The sequence below is a fragment of the Notolepis coatsorum genome, assembly GCF_963971535.1.
Source record: "Notolepis coatsorum genome assembly, chromosome: 13".
In the NCBI taxonomy this organism is placed as follows: Eukaryota; Metazoa; Chordata; class Actinopteri; order Aulopiformes; family Paralepididae; genus Notolepis; species Notolepis coatsorum.
This window is the reverse complement of record NC_140177.1, coordinates 54,808,177-54,817,551: the sequence shown is the minus strand read 5'-3', so window position 1 is coordinate 54,817,551 and position 9,375 is coordinate 54,808,177.

The window sequence follows — 9,375 nt, the reverse complement described above, 5'->3', positions numbered from 1 at the left end:
GGTGAAAAGATGCGACTGCTGTTACCTCAAGTACCGGAGGGGACTTGTGCTATGTATGACTTAGTCCTCACTGCAGCCGGCTTGTGGGAGGCAAGAAACAGCGTTCGTGACAGGGGAGGGTTGAATTGGATGATACGAAATTGGGATGGGAGAAAAATATAGAAAATGGAGAAAAAGTGGATCAAAAAAAAAAAAATGTATGTTTTAAATTGAATAATTAAGTCTAGGTAAGTAATTAATTATACTAATCAATGATAGCATAAAGAATCTGGAAATATTTTTTTTCTTTCAAATATATCCCAGGGACATGAAAATGCCCAAAATCAAATAATCACCCATATATATATATATATATATATATATATAATTATATTATTGATACTTACATAATACAAAAAATAAACGTTCCTAGTGTGTGTGCGTGCGCATGCATGTATGTATGTATTCCTAACTGCAACCATCAACTCCTCACTCAACTCGGGGGTGGTCCCCACCTCCCTAAAACAAGCCAGAGTCACGCCGCTCATAAAAAAACCAACCCTGAACCCTACTGTCATAGGCAACTACCGTCCTGTCTCTCTTCTCTCCTTCCTTTCTAAAACACTTGAACGTGCTGTATCCAACCAACTTACTACTTATCTCTTACAGAATGACCTCCTAGACCCTAATCAGTCAGGCTTCAGGACTGGTCACTCCACAGAGACAGCCCTCATTGCGGTCACAGAGGCACTTCACTTAGCAAAAGCGAAAGGCCTCTCCTCTGTCCTGATTCTCCTAGATCTATCTGCAGCCTTCGACACAGTCAACCACCAGATCCTCCTTGCGGCCCTCGCAGGAATGGGAGTGGCTGGCTCTGCGCTGACATGGCTGTCATCATACCTCAATGACCGCTCCTACCAAGTGTCATGGAGAGGGACCCTGTCGGCCACCCGCCCCCTGCGGACGGGTGTCCCCCAGGGCTCGGTTTTAGGACCCCTTCTCTTCTCCCTCTACACTAAATCACTGGGTAACATTATCACGTCTCATGGCTTCTCCTACCATTGTTATGCCGACGATACTCAACTCTTCCTCTCCTTCCCTCCCTCAGATATCCACGTCTCTGTGCGGATCTCGGCCTGTCTGTCCGACATCTCAGCCTGGATGACGTCCAACCACCTCAAACTGAACCTAAGCAAAACAGAATTGCTCCACCTGCCGGCCAAATCCTCCCCCCTAACCGACCTTTCAATCACAGTCGAGAATGCAGCTGTGACTGCGTCCCCGACCGCCAAGAACCTTGGTGTTGTCCTCGACGACCAGTTGAACTTCTCTGCTCACATCGCAGCGACGACCAGAACCTGCCGATTCCTCCTGAGCAACGTCAGAAGGATACGCCCCTTCCTGACAAAAGAAGCCACCCAACTCCTCGTCCAATCAACAGTCATCTCCCGCCTCGACTACTGCAATGCACTGCTCGCTGGCCTCCCGGCCACTGCCACTAAGCCTCTTCAACTCATTCAGAACGCAGCGGCCCGCCTGATCTCAAACCTACCGAAGTCGGCCCATGTCACCCCACTTCTTAGGGACCTGCACTGGCTCCCCATTGCTGCACGAATCCGCTTCAAGGCCCTCGACCTAGCATACCGTGCGGCAAAGGGAACCGCTCCCGCCTACCTCCGGTCAATGGTCTCTAACTACACACCCTCAAGACCCCTACGCTCTGCATCTTCTGGCCGCCTCAGACCTACTCCTATCCAAGCTCCGGGAGGGTCATCAAAGAGAAGTCGCCTATTCTCAGTCCTTGCCCCACAATGGTGGAATGAACTACCCACCCCAGTTAGGACAGCCGAATCACGTCCAATCTTTCGCCGTCGACTAAAGACGCACTTCTTCAACCATTATCTGAATTAAAAAAAAAAAAAAAAAAAAAATCTAACCCTAACTAACCGTACTGTCATGCACTTGTCCTAATAAACTAACCTACACTGTAGCACTCAACACTTTGATGAACATTGTTGCTCAGCTGATAGAGTTGTGCCCTTCCTGATGGCTTGTCGTACAGAACTTGTAAGTCGCTTTGGATAAAAGCGTCAGCTAAATGACTAAATGTAAATGTAAATGTATTTGTGTATGTGCACATGTGTGTGAAGAGGGGGGTGCTGTCAGTCTATTGTCACAGTGTCAGAGGTTGACTGGGTGGCACTACCTATCATGCTAATTAATATGTCTATAATATGCACTCAAGTAACACTCAAGTTCAACACTATTTGATGAACAATGCCATTTACCCTTAGCTGCCAGAGATGTACCCCTCCTGCTGCCTTGTTGTTCACAATTTGTAAGTCGCTTTGGATAAAAGCGTTAGCTAAATTACTGAATGTACATAATAAACCCCTGAAGAGCTATCCTCTCCCTAAGTGTGGTGTTTCCATGCCACACAGTGGTACCTCTGGTGAGTAAGCCTGGGTAAGAGGCCGACGACTCAGGCCGGATTTCTTCAGTGAAATAGAGCTGTTGCTGTGCCTTCTTGGCTGAGGTGTTTTCTGACCAGCCCAAATTGAATGTGCAGGCCCAGAAACCTGAAGCTGTCGACACGCTCCACCTCGCTGCCTTTAACCCACAGAGGTTGCAGAGGGAGGGCTTTCTTCCTGAAATCCAAGATCCTTGGTCTCATCAGTGTTGAGGACAATCAGAATCAGAAATGTCTTTATTGCCAAGTAAGCTTGCACATACAAGGAATGTGTCTTTGTCATTGGTGCATCAACATTAACAGACAATTAAAGTAAAATAAAATGGAATATATAAACTAAATCAGAATACAATTACAATATAATAGAATATAGGACAGGGCTGTACAATTGTGCAGGATTGTAGTAAAATGCATTGTTTCCATTTATGAGTCCTACTACAGTTGTGTCATCTGCACATTTGAAAATGTAGCTGCATTTATAGGTGGACAGGCATTAATGCATGTAGCCTATTATGGGAGAAGAGTAGGGCTAAGGCAGCAGTCACACCAATGACTTCCACTATCGGTCAGAGTACTGCCACCTTCAGAAATGTTCTGATGACTCTGCGATAGTGGGATGTACTATTAAGTACGGTGATGAGGAGGAATACCGGGCACTGGTGGTGGACTTTGTCACATGGCGCGAATAGAACCACCTTCAGCTAAATGTGACGAAGACCAGGGAACTGGTTGTGGATCTGGGGAGGAGGAGGAGTGCATCTGTGACCCCCGTTTCCATCAGGGGAGTCGATGTGGACACGGTTGAGGTGTACAAATACCTTGGTGTACACATTGACAATAAAATCAACGGGTCAAAACACGCAGAGGCACTCTACAAGAAGGGCCAGAGCCGACTCTACTTCCTCAGAAGGCTGAGATCCTTCAACGTATGTACAAGGATGATGTTGAGGATGTTCTATGAGTCAGTGGTGATGGGCGTCTTCTTGTACACTGTGACCTGCTGGGGCAGCGGACTGAGAGTGGGGGACACAAACAGGCTGGATAAGCTGGTCAGGAAGGCCAGTAATGTGGTAGGGTGGAGCTGGACTCTCTAGCGGTGGTGGCGGAGAGGAGGAGCCTTGCTAAGCTCCATGCCATCAGGGACAACCCCTCCCAGCCACTATACACAGGCTTGGATGACAGAAGGAGCACGTTCAGTACTAGACTAAGACTCCCAAGATGTAGCACTGAACGGCACAGGAAGTCCTTCATTCCGACAGCCATGAGACTTTACAATGCATCACTGAGCCTCACTGCATCACTGAGCACAGGGTGACAGTACCATCTTCCTGGACTTTCACTTTTACTTTTAAACCAACATTGTACAATTTTACACTTTACTGTACACTTAAATCAAATCAGATTTTTTTTTATTTGTCAGATTTATCCCGGACCGTATTTTATTCTTATTTTTATTTTTATTCTTATTCGTGACTTTGTTTTTGTCTACCTAAATGTTTACTGTTTACTGTCAGCGATTTGTAGTGCCAAATTTCCCTCGGGATGAATAAAGTATTGCTATTCTATTCTATTCTATTCTATTCTATTCTATTCTATTCTATTCTATTCTATTCTATGGGGAGTTCCAGTGTCCAGCACTGCCGATTCCCTATTCCCCACCCTCACCAATCATGTGGGAGTGGTCAGATCTGCCAGCTTTGCCACTAACTTAGTGAGCTGGACAGTATTAAAGGCTGAACTAGTCCAGGAAGAGCATGCAGATGTAGGTGTTGGGGTCTTCCAGATGTTCAAGGGCTGAGTGGAGAGCGAAGGCCACAGCATCATCCACTGATCTGTTTTCCCAGTAGGCTATGATCACAGGTAAGATTGAATCCATGAATCTCTCTAGGCACTTCATGGCGACTGATGTGAGCACCGCCGGACGATAAAGCAGGAATGTGATTGAATTGCAAATGATGATAATTCAGAAAAAAGGGCAAAGTTAATTGATTAGGAAGTAAAATGAGGAGCAGACAATATGTTTATAGGCTCTATAGGCTACTATTAGACAGATCCAGTAAAGACCACCTGTTCTGATTAGCCTGATCATTTGATATATTTTGCTTTGTAGGCTGCTACATTAGTAGCACACAGAGGGGTTCTGTAGAAAGAGAGCCATTGTGGAATCTAAGGCTAGATCATAAATGGAGTATTGTCTCCCCCTACTGGGGGCCAGTGGAATGAATGAATGAGAACTTTATTTAACAGATTGCAGAATGGGTACAATACGGTACGGCTCAATACACACACTCTGGAGACTGACTCGCATAGACAGCAGCGGGAATTTTTTTTACCAAATGAATGCAATACCTTCCATATCTGTCTCTCTCTCTCTCTCTCTTTCTCACCACACACACACACACACACACACACACACACACACACACACACACACACACACACACACACACACACACACACACACACACACACACACACACACACACACACACACAGCGTGTCAGCATCAATACATCATCTTTATTAACAGACACAGGGTCCACAGAGTAAAAAAACACAAACATAATCAACAAATTACATCACAATAAATAAAAACATAAGCCAACAGAGCACTGTACCAATACTTCCAGATACAGGACTGGTTGATTGATTGATTGATTGAAAACTTTATTAAATACATTCTCAGATACATTCACACCTAACTTGTGAATGAAATGTGTTACATTCCATTCGTAGAGGCAATTAGGCACTGTCTTTAGTCTGTGCTTAAGCGAGGGAACATTTATGCGCATGCGCGGGAGTGCGCGCATGCGCCGGGAGCGCGCGTGCATGTGGCGTCATTAGCGTGCGTGCAATCAGAGTTGATATGAGGAATGCACCTCTGACCCTAACCCTAACCTTAACCAACTAACCCTAACCCTAACCTTAACCTTAACCAACTAACCCTAACCCTAACCTTAACCAACTAACCCTAACCTTAAGAAACTTCGAAAGAGTCACCAAGCTTAACCAGTTTGTTAGGAGTAACGCGATTGGCGCTGAGAGAAACGTCAGTGGCCAATCAGATCGCACAAACCGAACGCGGAAGTGAAACTCTGTTTGGGAAAATATACTGTGCGTGCGTGTCTGCATTGTATTACTGAGGCCATTGTCTGGAGTTCATATAATAACTTTTATAGAAACAAACAAGTCTTTATACCACAGATCAGTACAATCCATAGTAAACAGCTAATATCTACAGAACAGGTGAAGGATGCTAATGAGACCGAGAACAGCATGAAGACCAGCCCTCCAACACGTAGTCTGTGGTAGTCAACGGTGAAGGGGTCATCTTCCTCTGCAAGTTAACAATATACTCGTTATCACCATACATAAAGATTTTCCGGGAGTAAATACTTGATACGTTAGTCATAAATAGTTGCAAGACGTTATAATGAAAAGGTCTCGTTATCTTGCATTGTTTCTATATAAGCAAGCACACGTTAATTTACATCTAACTGTGGTATCTTAAGATTGATACAAGACTCTTATATTGAAATGCTTTGACATTAGGGCCGTTCTTTCGCGGTGAAAATTTTTGGGTGCACCTAAATGAAAAAGTTAGGCGCACTGGTGCAACCAATGTAAAAAGTTAGTCTGGAGCCCTGCCTTACCCAGCAGACACCATCTTCAATTAAGATTCCTTACCCAGCGGACGTCTTGAATTACCCCAACGTCTTGAATTACTGTGCTTTTTACCTTGTATACGAACGAGTGGAGAAGCATGAATATTTTATTGTTAATTTTAATCAAAATCCCCAAATCATTCATTCATTCATTCACATTTTTAAACAAAAAAACGATATATTTTTTATTTCGATTAATTTCGATTATAATCGATTCTAACATATTCAAATCGATGCATCGATTCTAACACATTAGAATCGATGCATTTCGATTAATCGATGCATTGTTACACCCCTAACAATGACAACCCATCATCTACACTCACTGCAGTGCACACACATCCACATGTACACACTCACTTTAAACAAACACTCACCTTACCACTCACCTTACTCACTTTAGACACTTTAACACACTTTATATTTATCTATTATTAAAGAGATTTGCACTACATTCATACCTCATTTGCACCCTACCCTAAGCTTTGTACCTCATCTAATTTCTGCATTGTACCTCACTGTTACTAATTTTACTCTGTATTGTATATTATTGACTGAACATTCCTTTACTTACTTTTTACTTACTTCTTACTTACTTCTTTTTTTGTTTACTGTATGTAGCACATACTCAGGGGCTCATACAGAAACAAGCATTTCATCATAAAGTATTCTGTATTTTATTATGACAAATAATAAACAAACTTGAGACTTGAAACTTGATTGTAAGCAACCGAGCTTATGAAAGGTAGCCTGCTTAAACTTGACCCACAGGGGGGCAGTATAGAGAGGAGTGCAATATGCCCTAAACAGGTTAACTTTCACCCCAGCAGAGCAGAAATGGAACTTGATTGATTGATTGATTGATTGATTGATTGATTGATTGATTGATTGATTGATTGATTGATTGATTGAATTTATTTGACAATCAAAATTACATACAATACCGGTACACACATGTACAGCCATCACATATAATCTAAAATTGTCGAGGATTAAAACACAATAAAACCGTACCTTTATTTCCATTGTGGTCCTCACAATGGACAATGGACAAGATGACTAGTATCCACCATGCACACATAAGACATATAAATACAATACAAAATAAATGCAATAACACAAACAAAACACACAGTCTACAGCACCCCCCCATATATCATCATCCTACGTGACTAAGCCATTTCTTCATATCTTTTTTAAAAATCCTTTCTGAGACAATAATTTTTATGGACACTGGCAGTTTGTTCCACTCATAGGCTGCAGAGTACCGAAAGGTATTTTCCCCCATTGAGCTACTGAAAATGCACAGTTAAACTGCCCCTCGTTGCATAGGAGTGGGTGTCCCTAAAGCACATAAAATAATTTGAGAGATATGAGGGGACCCTATTATACATTATTTTATGGGTAAGGCCCAACTTGATTTGAATAACCCGTTTTTCCACTGGGAGCCAGTTAAGTTGATTAAATATGGCTATATCCAGGTGAGTGCGGGTAGGAAGCTTTAACACTAATCAATTTGTTTTGGGCAGTCTGAAATTTATCTTTAATTTTCTGGGGTGCACTACTGTGCCAGAAGGAGGCAGCGTAGTCAAAATGACTCTATATCAGGGCACCTGACAACATCCTAAGTGTTTTTCTATCCAACATCTCCGACTTACGTGCTAGGAATTTGGTCCTTTGGCTTATCCTAGCCAGGGTTTTCAAGGCCATAGCCTCCCCAGTGAGACATTCGTCCAAGGTGCATCCTAAATATATTACCGAATCATTACCAGCAATGACTCTCCTGCCTGGATCTTCAGCCCTGGGGACCTTCGCAGCTTTACTTTGGATCCAAAAAGTGTGGCCTCAGTTTTACCAAGGTGGAGAGACAGCTTATTGTCAGCCAGCCATGTTCCCACACTCTGAAGCTCCTTACTTCTCTACCTCTCCTAGGTCTTTGTGAGACACAAGAATGGCATAATCATCGGCGTATAAAAACAGGTCAGACATACAGGCAGATTTCATGTCATTACTAAATAATTAAAAAAAAATAGTGGCCCTAGCACACTCCCACGAGGCACCCCACAGCTAACATTCTTGGGGGAGGAAAAGGTACCATTTATATCGACCATTTGGGTCCTTCCCGAAAGTAGGAGTTTACCCATTCAATTGACAATCAATTGAAAACTTCTTCCTCAGCATGTTAGCTGCTTGAGCATACAGTACACGCCGCTGTCGGTACATACATGTCATCATCATCACTCATTTGATCAGTATTAATGTGACCCAAATATTTTGAACTACAGCAGACGGCCAGCACCAGCCAGACAGATAGAAAGAAGGAAAATAAATATCCTTATCGTTTTTAGTCCTGCAAATCAGAATGACACTCTTCTTAGCTCTTCTCTTTTTATATCTGTATATCTGTATGTGTGTATGTATGTCATAAATGGCATTATGAATTGAAAATGACATTGAAAATGACATTTTCGTTTTCTAAGCAGATATTTTCAAAAAACAACAGGGCTTTTGAGGTGATGAAATCCCTGCACCCAGGCAGCAGTGGTTCGGCACAAAAAAAAATCGGAGTATATATCTGCTTAGAAAACGAAAATGTCAAAAAGAAATTATAATAATTTCCACGTGGTAAATACACAGGTCACAACATGTTTACAGGAACATTTTGGAGTTGTATTTGGAGTGTATTGGGGTGACTGTTGGGAACTAGGCTACACTGGCACACCTACTTCCAGTGAATGACGCTAAGCTAGGCTAATGGAGCGGCTGTTCCCTAAGCCTAATGAATGCACAGAGAAGACAAAGACTGCTTGTCTAACTCCAGGGTAGATGGCAAATAAGCTAATTTCCCCAAAAAGTTGGCGTGTTCCTTTAACTATAAAAACTGATCTGTGTACATCCTTTAACCGGGGCATTTTACCCCGGTTTACCCCAACCTTTTCAGGCTTGGCTGGTGGTGGCTACCTCGATGCCCTCTCTACATCAAAGCTACAAGGCAAATTATTTGGAGCAAGAGTGGGACAATAGCAAATGTTTTTTTGTTTTAGGTATAACCGTTTCCATTTTTATATATATATATATATATATATATATATATATATATATATATATATATATATATATATATATATATATATATATATATATATATATATATATATATATATATATATATATATATATATATATATATATATATATATATATATATATATATATAAATAAAATAATAATAATACAAAAAACTAAAGACATAATTTGAGT